Genomic DNA, 17947 nt, shown 5'->3' with positions numbered 1-17947 from the left:
AGCAAAAAAAACATATGAACAACGCACCTACATGGGTGAAGGCCAACGAAGCAGAGACAGTTTTTCCTTCACTTTTTGCATTTTCAGCAGATTGATTTAATACAAATTTAAGGGGAAGGCGGCAGCAGACCTTCACCTTGCCTGCAACATCATGTAAACCCTGCAAATTAAATGGGGATGCAAGTAGCACCAATCTCACAGGAAGTCGCCTTGTGAACAAGCCCTTAGTCACATGCTGGTGTGCTGAATGGACCCTCTCATCATGAGCCCTTCCCTGCCCCTTCCTCACATCATAAAAACATCATAAAACAGACTATATTAAAACAAAACAGATTTAAAAACAGATTTTAACAATCTTTTTAAAAAACTTTAAAAACATATTTAAAAGCAATTCCAACACAGACACAGACTGGGATAAGGTCTTCAAGCACCGAAAAGATAACAGAAATGGTGCCTGTCTAATATTTAAGGGGAGGGAATTCCAAAGGGTAGGTGCCACAGCACTAAAGGTCCATTTCCTATGTTGTGTGGAATGGACCTCCTGATAAGATGGTATCTGCAGGAGGCCCTCAGCTGCAGAGCGCAGTGATTCACTGGGTATGTAAGGGGCAATATATATGTAGCTGGAATACCATGGCCTGTCTTAAGTCCATCATGCATGTTGTTGAATAAGTGGGTTTTTTTGTTTATTGGTTGATTTGTATACTGCTATTCCATTAAAAAACATCAAAGTGGTTTACAACAAACAAGTACAGTAAAAACACAGTAAAAATCTAGTAAAAAGGAAGGTCAACTGTTGCACTATTGTTCATATGGATGTGAGCATGTATAAATGGAAGGAACTTCCCAGCATGATTTCAATGTGATGGATCCTTCCTTAGTGCAAAATGGAACTCGTCATGGCCTGTCTTGTGTTTGTTCTATTTCATCCTGCACAGTTTTTGAGTAGAAGCACAGAAGTCCAATATATTCTTCCCATCCACTGATGAAGAATAAGCAGAATATCTCTCTCACACGTTCATGCTACAGTAGTCATGTTCATAATTACTTCAGTTTAGCAAATGCTAAAAGCAGAGCTTGGAAAAGTTACTTTTTTGAACTACATCTCCCATCAGCCCAATCCAGTGGCCATGCTTGCTGGGACTGATGGGAGTTGTAGTTCAAAAAAGTAACTTTTCCAAGCTCTGGCTAAAAGTGCTTTCACTTTGCACCTGATCAGTATTCCGTGAGGACCAATGATCCTGAAAAGTAGGCTAAATTCTGTGGTCTTCTGTTTTGTTTGTTTATTACACTTACACCTTTCTCTTCTTCTAGGTGACTCAAAGAACATGTTCCAAGTGGTCTTCCATTCAAGGAGCATAGAAGGCCAGATCTGCTTAGCTTCAGCAGTAGGCCTGCTGCTTAGGACTTTGGCCCACTTTCATGCAACAGCATGGAGATGTGAAGGCAGAGGAGCTGAGCTTTGGACATGTGGTGAGGTGATCATGTGATTGCTTCACCTTTACTATGTGTCCAAGTCTCAGCTTTTGCAGTGTGGGACAGTGCTCAACTCCAGATGTGGGGAACCAGTGGCCCTCTGGAAGTTTTTGGACTATACTTCCATCATACCTGACCACCCTCCATGCTGGCCAGGGTTGATGGGAGTTAGAGTTGGAATTCAACAACATCTGGAAGACACCAGGTTCCCCATACCTCCTGTACTTATACCCACTACTAACTACGTCTCAGAAGCCTTTGCAGGAAAGTAAAAGGAAGGTTCTTCCTTTCCTCCTATTGTTTCAGTCAATTTCTCATGCCCCTCTTCAATGTAATAGCTCCTAAACAGGTGTGTATTGGAGAGGAGGCACTCTGGGATGAAGACCTGTTATTTTTATTTTTTTGCAGTCAGCCCCCTCATGCCCCCCTCTAGGCATCCGTTTGTCTGTCTCTACAGCCAATCAAGCTGCCACGTACTTGATTTTAAAGGCTACACCCTTTCCTCTTGACTTAGGAGAGAAGGGGAGAATCCAGCAAGGTCAGTAGTCACTACAGCCAATTAGTAGTCAGTATGAATTTCCTTGTTGTTGTGAGAAGGAGAGAAACGCGAGAAGGGAGAGAGTCAGCAGGAGTTAAGAGAGGGAAATGTACAGAGAAGAGGAGGGACAGCCATGCCTGATTTGAGAGGGATTTGCATCAGAATCTTACTAAAATGAATGTCTTTCAAACAGTCCCACGCAGACTAATGGCAGGGTGGGCAAAGAGAGCCACACTGGGGGGGGGGGAGAGAGAGCATAGGGCTAAGTGTGAGGCAAAACAGCTTTTTTTCTCAAGGAAGAGGGACAAAGGGAGGGAGGCTGAAAGAAGGAAGGCTGCTTGTAAAATACAAAGTGTGTTGCTTATAGACCATTTTTGGTACTTTTAGCAGATTGTCTGTGAGAAAGTGAATGGGGAGGAGGCAAAGAGCTAAGAAGAGTGAGGGTATTTTAAAGACATCACTGCATGCAAGAGAACTTCTCACAGCTGATCTACAAAAAAAACAGGTTTCTTTCCCTTGTAAAATATAGGAAGCCTCGTACTTTGCCCACTTTCTTAGCCCTTTGCTCTTTCTGTCTTTCCCCTTCCTCTGTGAGGCTCTTTCTCTCCCCCACCCCACTTTCTCACAGGCAATCTTCAAAAAGCACAGTTGAGGGGAAAAGAACCGTTTTACAAGCAACTCTTACAGGCAGCCTTCCTTCTCCCTTTCTTCAGGCTTCCTTCCTTTGCCCACTTCTTTGTGAAGAAATGCTACCTCACCTCACTCTCCACACACTCTTCTTAGCCCTTTTCTCTTTTCCTCTGTCCCCACTGCACCCTCTGTGATGGATGCAGTGAGTCTGTGCAAGGAGAAAGAATTACTTGTCAAGCAATATCCCTTGTATTTTGTAGACATCATGTGCAAGAAAGCAATCATTCCCTCGGCTGAAGCGCAAAATGCAGGGGGAATAAACTTTTTTTAAAATAATCAGCTGTGAAAGGGACCTCTCTTGTACACAGCAATACCTGTAAAATACCAGCTTCTTTGTCCCCACCCCCCAGGGGGAGGGAAGGAAAAACACTTTGCTAGCACTATGTTTGGTGCTTTGGAAAACACTGAGCACAGGGCTAGCAAAGCCCCATGTGCAGTGATTTCCAAGCACCTGGTTGCTAGTAGGCTGTTGTGGCTTGGGGATCCCCTGCAAGGGCTTGTGATAGGTGGGTTGGAGATCCCACGTATCATTCGACACCATAATGATGTCATGTGATTGACATGTGGATGGCACCACCCATCAGATTTGGCCTGTGAGGCTGATCCTGAAGACTCATGAAGGAACCCTGCACTTCTAAATTTGCCACTAACTATTGGTCCTAAAGTTATTTTCTCATGCCATTAGTATGCCCTGTAAGAAGAAGGCTCTTTGCTAGCACAATTTATAGTTCTTGAGTAGATGAAAACAAAAGTATAATAATGGAATAGACTGCAGCAATAAGATGCATTGCATGTTAAATTGGTAGTCAGCCAATTTAGAAGGTGTGAGGGCCTTTATCTTTTTTTTAAAGTGGTATGTTTTTTATATATGTTTGCATGCCTTTGTGCCTTGAGGTGGGCTTTGGCTCTTGTCTACTGAGCCACTGAACAGGCTGCAGTAAAATGCCTGCAACTCAAGGAGGCAATCAGAGTGTAAAGTGATACAGACTGAGATAAAAATCTTAACTTCACTTGCATACTTATGGGGTCTGAATTAACTGTGACTACCTAGGGATGATAAAAAATAAACCAGCCACTATAGTGATGCCTTTCAAACAGGGTGCAGGTTAAGCCACATTCAGATACTGACTATGGGAACATTGAAAGCTGCCATATTCTGGGTCAGACCACTGGTCCATCTAGCTGAGTATTGTCTACACCAGCAGGTATCCAGGTTGGGCACTGGCCAAGGACCCTTGTGGTGGCTGAGGGCCCCTGCAGCTAGGAGGGTAGAGCACCCGGTCCGCAATCCTCATCAGCATTGGATTGTGGGACATGAATAGATGGTGATGCAGGTCATGGAGCAGGAGCTCCACTTTCCCAGGCGACACCACTAATGCACACCCGTGCAGCTGGTGCATGTTTAAATATACCTGGTTGCAACTCCTGATGTTCCATTGCATGCCTGCCATCACCCAAGATGGTGGCGGGGGCATCGCCACATCAGCGCACAGGCCTGCCATCACCCATATGGTGGAGGGGGTATCAACACACACACCCTGCTATCTTGGGTGATAGTGGGCATGCGTGCTGATGTGGCGACACAACAGTTAGTGTAACCGGGTGTATTAAAGTGCACTTGTGCACATGGGGGGGCAGCCATCTGGTGCCCAAGGGCCCATGCCAGTCTGGTGCTGGCCCTGTACACCAGCCTTCTGTAACATCATGCCCCTTCCATGATAGATTGATCAACCCCAACCGGCATGGCCAACACTCAAAAAATAATGTGAGCTGAAGTCCAGTAGCATGTGGAGGGCACCAGGTTAGGAAAGGCAGGTCTGCATTAAGTGGCAGGGGTTCAGGCAGGGGACTTTCCCAGATCTACCCGAAGATTCCAGAGACTGAACCTGGAACTTCTAATATGCACAGCAGATGCTGCATTTCAAAAATGATATGCTAGAGCTAGAAACAGTGGAGAAAAGGGAAGCCACAATTATCAAAGGGGTTGGAGTATATTTGCTCTGGAGAAAGGCTAAAGCATTTGAGGCTTTTTGTTATTAAAATGCAACTAAGAGAGGCATGATAAGGGTTTGTAAAATTACATTTGGTGTGAAGAAACTGGATAGCAATTTTCCCTCCCTCTCTTTCTTGTAACACTGGAATTCAAGGTCACCCAGTGAAATTAATGGGCATACAGACAAAGTGAGTACTTTGTCACACAGTGCATAATTGACATATATAATTCACTATCACAAGGTGTTGTGATGGCCGGTTTAGATAGCTTTAAAGAAGGAGTAGATAAATTCATGGAAGATAACTTCATCAGTCACTATTAGTCATGATTGCTTAATGGGACTTCTGTGTTAAGAGAGACAGTATGCCTCTGAATACTTGATGCTGAGAACAAGCAATGGATGGAGTGATGGGTATATCACTGGCTGAGTGTTCTTCAGCCCCCTGGCACTTGTGCTGTGGGGTTCTGCAAGGTACTATTCTCTCCCCAGTGCTATTTAAGTTCTATATGAAGCCATTGGGAGCAGTCATTAGGAGTCTTGGAGCAAGGTGTCAGTGGGATGCTCTATTTCTCCATAACATCTAAGTCAGGAGAGGCTGTGAACCAGGGCTGTGGAGTCGGAGTCATGGAGTCGGAGTCGGAAGCCATTTTGGGTGGAGTCGGAGTCGGTAGAAATGTACCGACTCCGGCTTAAAAATAAATTTTGATTGACAAATTTTTAAAAATATAAATTCAAAATGTCAAAGAAGCTTCCCATGAAGTCAGCTGTAGTTGAGCATTTCACCATAACTCAAGATGGAAAACATTTTGTGTGTCAGTGTATGACACAGGACCCAGATGAAGACAAATGCTGTGATGCCAAGATCAGCGCATATTCAGGCAGCGATAAAAATGCTCCTATGAGAGCTTCCAATTTAAAAAGACATTTACAGCCCTTTCCAGGGCTGTGGAGTTGGAAGCAATTTTGGGTGGAGTTGGAGTCGGACAGTAGAAAAATAGAGGAGTCGGAGTTGAAGGTTTGGCGTGCCGACTCCACAGCCCTGCTGTGAACACTCTGGATTGGTGTCTGAATGCCGCAGTGGAGGATGAGGGCCAGTAAACTGTGCTTGAATCCTGGGAAGATGGAGGCTCTTTGGGTATGTGGTTTCCGTGTCTGGGAGATAGGCAAGTTACCTGTTCTGTATGGAGTCATGCTCCCTCTGAAGGACCAGGTCCGTAGCCTAGGGGTATTTCTGGATTCTTGTTTGTCGCAGGAGGCCCTAGTATCCTCTGTGGCTATGAGTGCCTTTTACTAACTTTGTCTGGTTCATCAGCCATAGCCATTCCTGGACAGGGATAGCCTGACCACTGTAGCCATACGTTGGCAACCTTGAGGCTGGATTAATGCAGTGTGCTCTGTGTGGGTCTGCCCTTGGCCCTGGTTCGGAAGCAGGTGCAAAATGGCAGTGGCCAGACTGCTGATGGGGGCACATTGCCAACAACATGTGACACCACTCCTGAATCATCTGCACTGGCTGTCCATCCACTACCAAACCAAGTTCAAGGTCCTTGTATTAATTTTCAAAGCCCTGGACACCTAAGGGTATCTTAGGGACGGCCTGAACCTTTATATTCCAGCTCGATCACAGATCATCTGCAGGAGTGGCTTTGGGTGTACCCTGAGTTGGCGAGGCAGATTTAACATTGACATGATATCAAGCCTTCGGTGTCATCAGGTCATCTTCCCCGAACAAGCCGGTTTCCGGAAAGGTCAAAGTACAATAGACCATTGTGCTTCCCTCTACTTTATAGCCAAACAATCCGTGCGTGGCCCGACCAGACATTTGTATACCGCTTTTGTCGATTTGGCAGCCACCTTCGATTCTATAGATAGGACAATGTTATGGGGAAAATTGGCAAAATCTAATATCGATAGACGGCTGCTGTTCTTAATAAAGACGCTATATTCTAATAACACTGCGAGAGTTACGGTGGGCATCTCAGGTACCCTAACAGATCTGGTCGCAGTTAACAAGGGGGGTAAAACAGGGCTGCCTCCTAGCCCCATTCTTATTCAACTTTTATTTAAATAATATCGTCACAGCAGTCTCGGGTCCAGATCTTTTTTCTCCCTCTGTGGGACCTAGGAAAGTGTCTATGCTCCTATATGCGGATGATATGATTTTATTATCTATCACCCGCATAGGGCTAAGAAGGTCTTTGGAAAGACTCAATAGTTACTGTGACTCTGAAAAGCTCCAAATTAACTACTCCAAAACAAAGATCATGGTTTTTGGTAATAGGCCCCACAATCTTAAATGGTCAATAAATGGCCATCCGATTGACCAATGTCGGGTATTCAAATATCTGGGTGCTTATTTCACTGATAAACTTTCCTGGAAGAAGCATATTGAATTTACCAAAATTACAGCTTTAAGGACCTGCGGAGCTATTCTTAATTTTTCACACTCAGCAGGGGGTAATTTAGTTACACCTGCACTGAAAATCTTCCAGAGAAAGGTACTAGCTCAGATATTGTATGGAGCTCCTGTCTGGGGCTGGGAGGATTCTCATATACACATTCTTGAGACAGTCCAAAACAATTTCTTGAAAAAACTCCTGTTACTGCCTATCAGTACACCAGCGGCCTTACTGCGTGCGGAGGTGGGTCTCCCCTCTATTAGAGCACGGATTCATATTGCCCTGCTAAACTATTGGAGAGCTACTCTACATGCCCCAGCCAGGCTAATTTTAAAAATCTGTGTTGAAAGAGTTCTAAAGGATAAATTCTGATCTTCCCAATTTGCAAAGATCTGCCATTCTTACCACATACCCCTGCATGCCCTCTCATCTTCCATCAACAAGTCCAGGCTTAGAGAGGCTATGTTTCAGCATAGTGTCTGGCTCGACAGGCTGGCAATAATTAACTCTAAATTCTCCAAATGGTTTGAAGTTTTTAAATGTGATCATTTTAGAGCAAGATATCTGGACCAATTCCTAATGATAAACCTCAGGCAGGCATTTACAGCCCTTAGGTTCCAGACAATGCCAAGTGCAGTCCTGGAAGGCCGATATAATCAGACCCCCTGGTCCCAGCGGCTATGCATTTGTGGGGGTTTGGTGGTGGAAGATCTGCCCCACTATTTGCTAAAGTGCCCACTCTATATCCACCCACGTGCCAAATTTTTGAATGGCCTTTTGCCCTAGGACTCTGAACAGCTTCCAACATCGCTCTTCTCCTGTCTGATACTGACCCAACGGTCACATACAGTGTCGCTCTTTTCGCTCTGGCAGCGCAGAAGCTCCGGGTGAAATTTCAAGCAGACCAGTCGTAGGATAGCCATCCTCCTGTTAGGATACTGGTAGCAGGTTTGTGGTAGATACGTTGAACTGAAATTCTATACTGGATTTAAGGATATACCCCCGACATTTTAATGAAAGTGTTTCTTTTAATGAGTTTTATGTATATAGATTGTATGATATGCAGAGGCAAACAGTCATTGCTGATTGCTCTTGATACATATGTAGCCTATAAGAAACATTGGGATGGGAGTTGAGAAATGACCCCTAGAGGATTGTGTAAGGGGTTGAAGCCTGACTGGCTGAAAGAGCTCTAGGAGAAACTAGTTGTTGTTACAACTGGTACTTAATAAAGCCACCATGTTAATTGTATAATATACAATATAAGGAACCCACACATATTACAATCACCTCATCACTTCCTACCAATTAAATGTAAACCATTCAGATGTTTTCCTGTGGCTGGTCCAGTTATCTTGGCTCATGACCAGAGCTTGGAAAAGTTACTTTTTTAAAACTACAACTCCCATCAGCCCCAGCCAGCATGGCCACTAGATTGGGCTGATGGGAGTTGTAATTTTAAAAAAGTAACTTTTCCAAGCTCTGCTCATGACTGAGTCACCTGTTCATAGAGAGTTTGTAAGACCTAAATGTAAGAAGAGATTTCCTGGATCAGTCAAAAGGTCCATCTATTCCAGCATCCTGTTTCCTATTATTTGTTAATGATAGTCAAGGTTCCAAGTCTGAACCAAAAAAGAAGGCTGGATGATTTTCTGAATCAGATATTCTCTAAAGCAATTCTGTGTCAAGGAGCAGAATTAAATAAATGTTGACTAGATTGCTATCAAAGATCAAATCAAAGTTAACATCATCAGTGAGTCATGAGCATGTATAAAATCCTGATGTGCTTCTAACTAGGAAGCTAAATATGGAAGTGAATGGGAAATGAGGCTAAGAATATATTACTTGGAAAGGATCTGGGCATGATTTGAAAAGATAATTACACACAAGCATAACAAGGAGTATATAACTATAGAAAGAGCTGAATAATGGTGCAGCAATTAAAAAGAATTCTTCATTTTTTCCAAGCAAAAAAAAATAACAAAAATAACTTCAGGTTAAAAATTAACCTTTGACTATGGAAACATTTTCACCCATTATGTCAAGAAATTTACGTTTGTAAAATGATTTGAAGTACTAACCTGTAATCCAACTCGTGTACTTGAGGTGAGACTGTGGATTCTAGTAATGATTTCAAGCTATAAAATATTTGCTTTCTTAGCAGTACACATACAAAACCAGATGCCAGTACTGAGATTTAGGAAGCAATCCAACTAGTTTTTGCGCTGGGCTGGCGGGAGTAGGATGTGGCAGACCCCTAGCTGAGCCCCTCTTCTGAGCTCAGTGGCAGCACCACTGGGACCCTGCTGGCTCATCCGGGGGTCTGCCAGGGACAGGCAGCCCAGTGTATGGAGAGCCACTGGAAGGCCCAAAAATGGGGCATTCTGGGGGCATGATGGAGGAGGACCCGTGGGGGGCTTACTGCCATCCTCTTCATGTTTGGAGCACTCCCGCATGTCCTGATCCAGGTAAAATTTCTGCCAGGCCAGCAGAGTAAAATAATCTCCATCATGGTCAATGGGGGTGTGTTTCTCCCCCGTAGGGGTATTCGTGGGAGCCAGCTTTTGCTTTTCTAGTCCCCACATGTGGCTCCCAACTGAGCTGGCATTTGGCCAGCCCAGCAACTCCCAAACAGGGAGCAGAGGCCGCGGAGCTTCCTGACAGCTCCTCTGCCACCTCCACCCCACTGGCTTCCTATGATTTGCTCTGCCCATCATTTTGCCTATAGGATCCACATATTTACTGGCTAAAACTGAACAAAACAGAACAAGGTGTCATGGTTGATGTAGAGGCAGATGCTAAAATTAAAAGCCCCCTTTTCTTTTCCTCCAGTAGCATTTAATAATGCAAAACATATAAATCATGGGATATAAATCAAATAATAAATAAATAAAACATATCATATGAATTTATCACATTAATAGTTTCCACACCCTTCCACTTCCCCAGCCAGTAGTTTTTAAGGTGGGGGAACACTGCTTAGAGACTATTATAGTTAAATGGTATATGAATTGTATAAATAAATAAATAATAAACTTGCAACATGATGCCATCCTATGTTCTGAATGTCTAAACATGAACAAGAAAATAAGGTGAGCAAGATTCATAGTCTTTGGTTTTGGCAGCAGCAATATATTGTCTGTAGCGTGTGTTTCCAGCCCTTTAGGGTATGGGGAATGTAGTACCCTTCTGGGGAAAGTGAAGAGTATTCCTAGGTATTGAATTATGTTTCAGAATGTTGTACATTAGCAACTTAAGCCAAATAGCAAAACTGGGTTTGAAGTCTAATATATCCTACCATATTATAGGAGAGCATGATTATATAACTGTTGAAGCCCTTTTGAGACTTGTGACTGAAGACACGTCCCTCCATTATGGGTACCATAAGCAGTTGGACTGCCAGGCTAGTAGTGTAATAAATCAGACACAAATTTCAAAAGACTTATTATTATTTATTAAACTTCTGTCCTGCCCTTCCTCCCAGAAGGAAAGAACAAAACACTAAAAACATCTTAAAACAACTTTATTCTGTTTTCCTGATGTTTACTTACCCTGTTAATTTTAGCGTTTTATGTGATCTTTCACATGATGTAAAAGCCACTTTTGGAAATTCTAGTGGAATTAAGTGGAAGTTTAGCTGGCATTTCCATGTTAAGTGCTTCCAGAAGCAATCCCATTAACCCAGAAAATTGTGGGAGTTTAGTGTTTTGTTTTTCCTGTGGTTTTCTTGAAATCATACCACCGCCACTCACATAACTAAATTTGGGTCAGGATTGTGGCATACAGAAGCGTGCATGTGCATAAAGGAGGAGGGCAGCATGTCTGATGACATCTGCTGTTGTGTGACACCATGCCCACTGATGTGAATGAAATTTAGCACGACATGGCAGTATATTGATAAAAAAAACCACAGTTCCATAATGCAACAGGTACTACAGTGTGAAAGGAACATCAGAAATAAGAAGGGAAATCAGGAAAAATAACCAATAAAACCTTATCTGAACGCAGCCTTGGTCTTATTGACCCTTGGAGCCTTGTGATTTTACACAAGCACATCCCTGTAAATCTGGAATATTGTTGGGTATTGTTCTAGATTTTGGCTGATTGCATCCCTCAAACCACTTTCTCCAAAGTAGTTGCATTGGTTTCACCATTGGGGTGCAATGCATCCATAGTTTCCCGAAGCTCTCTGGGCGGTTTACAACAATTAAAGATATTAAAAACAAATATACAAAATTACAAAAAAAAATTAAAAAGCAATTTAAAAACAACTTCTACTGATTTAGGGGGTATAAAGCCCTTACAAAGACTGAAAGATATGTGGTCCCAAGAACTATACTCCCCTCAGTATACTCCCCTCCATAATCAGTATGTCTTTAAGACACTCTCCTTCCCCAGCACAGGTGAAGTAAAACATTATGCTTATGAGGTCCAAGTGTTATATTTTATTTGGGACCAAACCACCAGCTATGCAGCTTGATCAATGTCCTTCGGTCTGGTTAGAGGGTTGCTAGATCAAGATTTCACAAATAAGGGTATACTATGGAACTATATGGTTTGTGATATGGGGTTCAATAGAACAGCATTCTTCCAACACAAAACTTCTATTCCACGCTATTTCGTGGCAGCATATCTTGCTTGGCGCTAGCTGCAAAAATAATATCATCTCTATTCTCTATCAACTTTCACTAGTTATGCGTTTGTAATACCTTTAAACTTTTAACCTTTAAAGCTTTAAACAGTGTGGGACATTTAATGGGACACCTCCCCATATATCTTACATCTGCATGAATCCAGTTCCATGGTGACTGAGGCTCACAAAAGAAATGAACACGGTCTGGCTGAGTTTCTTTGGGACTTGCTAAGTTAGGCAAGCCAGATCTCTTTAATCAGAGGTCAAGGATAACAATAATAACAATAATAATACCTCCCCTGGTCACCATTTTGCCATGGGGTGCCCTTTGCATCCATGGACATGTTTTGCATGTTTTAGAACTCTAAAGGGGGAGCAAGTGACAAAGGGGGTGGAGTTAGTGCACTCATTACCTGCTGCCCCTTGCCGTCACTTTGGAATGCCTGAAGAGGACCCTTTCCTTGCCCCGCTATGAACAGCCACAGGATCTGTAAGAGCCCTCCTCTTACGTATCTTAGCTGCTCAATTCTATATTAAAGTCAAGACCCAAGTGAACAGTGGGCATGCCTAAGAGAGGTCTCTGCCAACATAGAAACATAGGAAGCTGCCACATACTGAGTCAGATGAACTGGTCCATCTAGCTCAGCATTGTCTAGACTGACAGCATCTCTCCAGGATTTCTAACAGGGTTCTCTTCCAGCCCTACCTGGAGATGCCAGGGAATGCATCTGAGACCTTCAGCAAGCAAAGCACAGGCTATACCATTCAGCTACAGTTTTTCCCTTTTGGCCCTTTTTGGCTGGGATGGAGAAGATTAAAGAATCCTTTTGCCCATCTCCGTTTGTATGGGAGAAAATCAGTAGTAAAACTGGTGTTGCTGGCCCTTCATCCATTAAGCTGAAAAACTGGAGCCTATTAAATATTAAATTGCTGGCTAGGACCATGAAGTGTACCCCAGGTTCCTTGAACATGTAAGTTATAAAAGATGGCTCTGCTCATCTTAGTACTGAGAACCAGCAAAGGCTTGTGACATATAGTTTATGACATACGTGCTCTGGTACTTGCATGCACACATAGCGGTCAAGATAGAACCATACCAGGGGTGGAGAAACTTTGTTAGTCTCATGGCCGCATTCCCTTTTGAACAACCTCCTGAGGGCCACCTGCTAGTGGTGGGAGGGGCCAGAGGCAAAAGTGGATGGAGTCCTGAATGTAAATTTTACCTGGATAAAGTAAGCTAGTTTCTGTGCACACTCACATGCTCCTCTCTGAAGGTGTCTGCGAGGATGGTGGTGGAAGCCCCCATCCAGAATTCTAAATGTAATGGTGGAGTAGGTTGCCAATGATTTGTAGTACTAATTAATAGACCTTGTCTCTCCCCACCCCAGAAATATTTCTGAGACACTCTTGTCCCTCTCTATCCTCTATCCAGACAAGCAAGAGACATTAACAGAATTCAAGGTCACATTCCAGCCAAGCAAAAACACTCAGGAGGTACAAACCAGGGCCAGTGAGTGGTATGGCCTGATAAGAGAGGGGGGGTGGCCCAGAAAGAGCGTTCCAAGGGCCAGATTCCTCCCCCGGGCTTGAGGTTCCTCACCCCTGAAACCTGGGGAGCATGAAACATTGAGCCACACAAAATGTGTAGTTAAATCTTCCATGGTGCTTTCCCCAGTAATATGTGTTCTACTTGTTCTGTTTCAGAGAGTTTAATTAGACCTTGGCACTGTTAAATAGAACAGCCTAGTATTTATGGAGTTCAGAGTTTGCCCCGGAGTAGTTAAGTGAATAGAACAAATGTACAAATAATAAAGGAAAGTAGAAAAGCAGCAAATAGTTCTAGCAGTGTTGTCACCTTGTGCACTTTGAATGAACTGGGCTTTGAAATTGAGAGACAGGTTAATTCCATTTCTCATAATGCATCTACTTTTAACTACAAGAAAAATAACTTCATATGCTTTTCTAGTCAGGTAGCTCAAAACCCTTTATAAACATTAATTAATTAAAGCTCAAAACCTCCCTCTAAGTCGAAAAAGTCTAATCCCTATTTATTTCTTTAATAATGATGATGATGTGTGTTACAGTAACAATGACTAATCTTATGACTGTATAACAGATAGCATAAATATGGGTTAAATGTTTTGCTCAGACTATCATTAAGTAAATAGCCCACTTAGCACGTAACAATTTGGTGTTATATACATGATCTGGAACAAACCTGGAGGAAGCTTTGGGCTTGTGCCCTCCCTTCCCCTCTTCCTGTGCTGCCAGAAGAACTTTGCCAATGTTTAGTTTTAGTTTTTGCAGGTTTTTTGTGCTGTTGTGTAGGAATCAGAGATGTGGCTTATCTCAGACTCTCGTCAGTTTCATAACAAGCCAGCTTCATGACACATGGTTTGTTATAAACCAAACCATTGCTGGTTCACATGCAATGACAAGCCAAGATCCTGTGAAACTGAAACTAAATGCTGGCAGAGTTTTTCTCCTGGCCATTGGAGATTTTCTCCATTGGGGGGGGATGGGTCCATTCAAGCCTAAAGCTTTGCTCATACTCATTCCAGTTTATGCACATAGCATTAAACCTATGGCTTACTGGGACTGTGTGAATGAGCTTGCTGTCAGAGTGGAGCTCTCATCTGCTTTGCTCCTCCTCATTCGTTTTAGATTTGACTTAGCATGTTGCCCAAACTTGGACTTGTGGTTAAGCTCGCTCCTCCTTAACCAGCAGCTATAGCAAACTGTAGTGTATTGGCCCTCCAGGCTTGCCATACCAGGAACTGCTGATTCAGCCCCAGTCTGTAGCAGTTTCAGTTCCAGCCTTACAAGCAGTTTCCTGCCTTACAAGCAGCACCATGTTGTGGTCTTGTTCTCTTCATATCATTGGTTATAGTAAAGTTATTGTTTAGATCCACTGTGTGGCCTCTTCCTTCATGATAGTTTTCACTGGTGACAAAGGTGGGATTCAGTGAGGCACACAGAGTGTTTTCTTCATTGATTAGAGGGTGAAAGGGAGAGAACATTTCTCCTTAGACTGGATTAGGACATCCGCTTGGGCCTTGTGGAAACCACTGCAAAGCACTCCAGGTCAGTGTGTATCTTGTGGAATATGGCCACCCAAGGGCATCTTGAAGAATTTAACCCTGCATGTCCCAGCAAGCGGGAAAGTTATGCAGCCAGGCTGGAGTTTTACTTGGCAGCAAATGGCATTACAGAGTCAGAGAAGAAGTGTGCTGTGTTACTCAGTGTATGTGTGCCGGACACCTTTGACCTAGCCCAGGCCCTCCCAGCACCAGCAAAACTTGCTAATACATCTTATAAGGATATTCTGAATGCTTTACAGGGACATTTCTATCCAAAACTGTCTGAAATAGCACAACGTAATTCTTTCTACAAACGAAATCAGGGCCCAACAGAGAGTGTGTCGCTGTATGTTGCTGAACTTAGACACACGGTGAAACACTGCAATTGCCCAAACTTTGAGGAGATGCTGCATGATTGCCTGGTCTGGGTTGCATGATGAGGGCCTGCAAAAGCGTCTGCAAAAGAACAGCTCATGTTCAAGACTGCACTAGAGGAAGCTCTGGCTACAGAAGCAGCAGCAGCAAGCACCCGAGAAGTGCACTTAGCAAGAAACTCACCGCGTTCAGAAACCAAGCGGGCCAAAGATTCAAATCAACAGCTTCTAGAGATCCACAGGCTGCAGTGCAAATGCTCGTCAACCAGAGTAGGTGCTGCAGGACCTCCAAGATCCAGACAAGTTTCTCCAGTGAAATGTAAGAGCTGTGGCGCATCCCATGAATGGTGTGCCTGCCGTTTCAGAGGTGCACAGTGTCAGTATTGTCAAAAGGTTGGGCATATTGAGTGATTATGCCAAGCCAAAGTGGAAGCAGCTGCCCCCAGAAGTGCGATGGAAAGGAAAACACCATCAAGTACACAAAGCAGTACCATACACTGTACAGAAATTTTCCACATATGACAACCCAGAGGATGTGATAACCACATCAAGGCAGGATTGCAGAACTCTGCCAATGTGAGGACGGTGAAGGTGACAGTCACCATCCTGGGCACTCCATGCACCATGAGAGTTGATTTGGGCTCAGGTTATACTATCATCTCATCGGAAACCTACCAGCAAATATTTCCTTGTGGGGGCCCACAAATTGTCCCTTTCCACTCCAAACTTACTGATTACTAGGAAAATCAGGTTCCAATAAAGGGTGTCTGTGAAGTTGAGGTGCATTACCAAACTTTCCATGGAACTTTACAGTTATTGGTTATTTTGCATTAGGAACAGCTAACACCTGGATGCAAGATACAGATGAGGGACTAAGGGAAATTTTAAAAATTTACAATAGGGGAAGAAGCTCAAAATCTTCATTTAAACCACTAGGGGTCATTGTTTTAAAAGTTAATATCCAAGATTCCCAAAAGGGAACATAATTGCATTCACCTGCACCTTGCTTTGGGTTGCTTGTGTATATATATAGACAATCCATTGTATTACTCATTGAGACGTTTGATATTGGTACAGTACAGAAAGCGATTTGCTCGTCTTTTAATCTTACAAGCTATTATGTGAGTACAAGACTGTTCAAAAGATTTATATGTGCTATGTATATGTATATTATTTTATATGTGTGTAGAACTAATTTGTCCTCTGTGTTTGGTTTACAATAGCCCCTGATGAAGGCCTGTAGATAACAGGCTGAAACGTGTTGAGTTTTATCAAAAATAAAAGTTCCCACTCTCCAGCATCTTGGTCTTTGACCTTCTCTTTTTGATTGCCCATTTGGATGCTAGCCACCCTCTTTTTTGTGTGTGTGAAGTTTGACCTTGCCCAGGCCTATCGGCAACTGTCTGTGGATGATGCTACTGCCAATGCTCAGACTATCACCATTCATCATGGAGCATTCAGAGTAAAATGCCTCCAGTGTGGTGTTTCTGTGCCCTCTGGAATTTTTCAGAGTTTAATGGAGGACATTCTCAAAGGAGTACCAGGTGCCATACCACATTTTGATGATGTCTTGGTTGCTGGCAACTCCATTGCTGAACTTGTCTCACGGGGGCAGGATGTACTGCACCGTTTTGCTGTTGCTGGTCTCCGGGTCAAGCATGAGAAATGTGTATTTGGTGTTTTCCAAATTGAATTTCTTGGCTACAGTATTGATGCCACTGGCATTTGGCCTACCCCAGAAAAATGTAAAGCTATTCATGAAGCTCCAGTGCCCCGTAATAAAACAGGAATTCCGAGCCTTCTTGGGACTCTTGAATTTCTATCACACCTTCTTGAAACATAAGGCTTCAGTGGCAGAACCAGTGCATCGCCTTCTTGACAAGCATGCTGCATGGCAGTGGACAGCCCGGCATGATAAGGCTTTCTGTGATGTAAAACACCTGTTATCGTCTGACAGTGTCTTGGTGCACTATGATGAACGGAAGCCCTTGATTCTCATGTGTGATGCATCTCCATATGGTATTGGAGCTGTCCTGAGCCACCAACTTGAGGACTCTCGTGAGGTGCCTATCGCTTTCTACTCTAGAACAATGTCTTCAACAGAATGGAATTATGCCAATTTGATAAGGACGCCCTGGCTATTGTGGCTAGTGTAAAGAAAAACACATGACTATGTCTATGGTTGACCATTCACTATTGCTACTGACCACCAGCCATTATTGGGATTGTTTGCCTCTAACCAGCAGATGCCACAAATATTATCTCCACGCATGTTGCTGTGGGTGATTTTCCTGAACGCTTACGATTACACATTGCAACATAGGCCTGGCAGGACCATTGCCCATGATGATGGAGCCACCTTCCTCTCCCTTCTGCTGGGGTTGATGAAACCCCTCCGCTGGACGTGCTGTGTTAGAGTAATTACCGGAAACACCCCTCCATGCTGGGAATATTGCCACTGTGTCGTCCAAGGACCCAGGTCTTGCCCATGTTCTCAACTGGGTGTGGAGGGGATGGCCATTAGGGAAGCTTGAGGAGAAATTCAGAACATTTGTATCCAAACAACATGAACTATCAGTGCACAAGGGATGCCTCCTGTGGGGAAATAGAGTTGTCATTCCTACTGTGTTGAGACATTGGGTGTTGGAGGCCCTACATGTCGGACACCCTGGTATAGTGTGAGTGAAGGCTCTGGGGCACAGCTATGTATGGTTGCCCAAGATGGACCGCAAGAATGAAGAATGCATCAAGAGATGTGAGAAG

At 43.6% G+C, this 17947-nt stretch overlaps 1 protein-coding gene across 6 annotated transcripts in view; it reads left to right on the top strand.

Moving 5' to 3' along the window:
- The window catches only part of GRIA4 (glutamate ionotropic receptor AMPA type subunit 4), a 380787-nt gene that overhangs the window by 237101 nt on the left and 125739 nt on the right, over positions 1–17947 (top strand). Inside the window, exon 1 of one of the 6 annotated variants that reach the window (XM_061628714.1) lies at positions 1947–2014. The exons of 4 other annotated variants lie outside the window; for them this stretch is intronic. The gene's annotated coding sequence lies outside the window, so the exon portion shown is untranslated. Of the gene's footprint in view, positions 1–1946; positions 2015–16251; positions 16306–17947 lie in introns of those variants that run through there. One more of the 6 variants, XM_061628716.1, reaches the window with a different exon arrangement.

Source organism: Rhineura floridana, chromosome 5, assembly GCF_030035675.1.
Source record: "Rhineura floridana isolate rRhiFlo1 chromosome 5, rRhiFlo1.hap2, whole genome shotgun sequence".
Classification (NCBI taxonomy): Eukaryota; Metazoa; Chordata; class Lepidosauria; order Squamata; family Rhineuridae; genus Rhineura; species Rhineura floridana.
The sequence above is the reverse complement of the archived record's forward strand: the minus strand, read 5'-3'. Positions and strand labels throughout refer to the sequence as shown.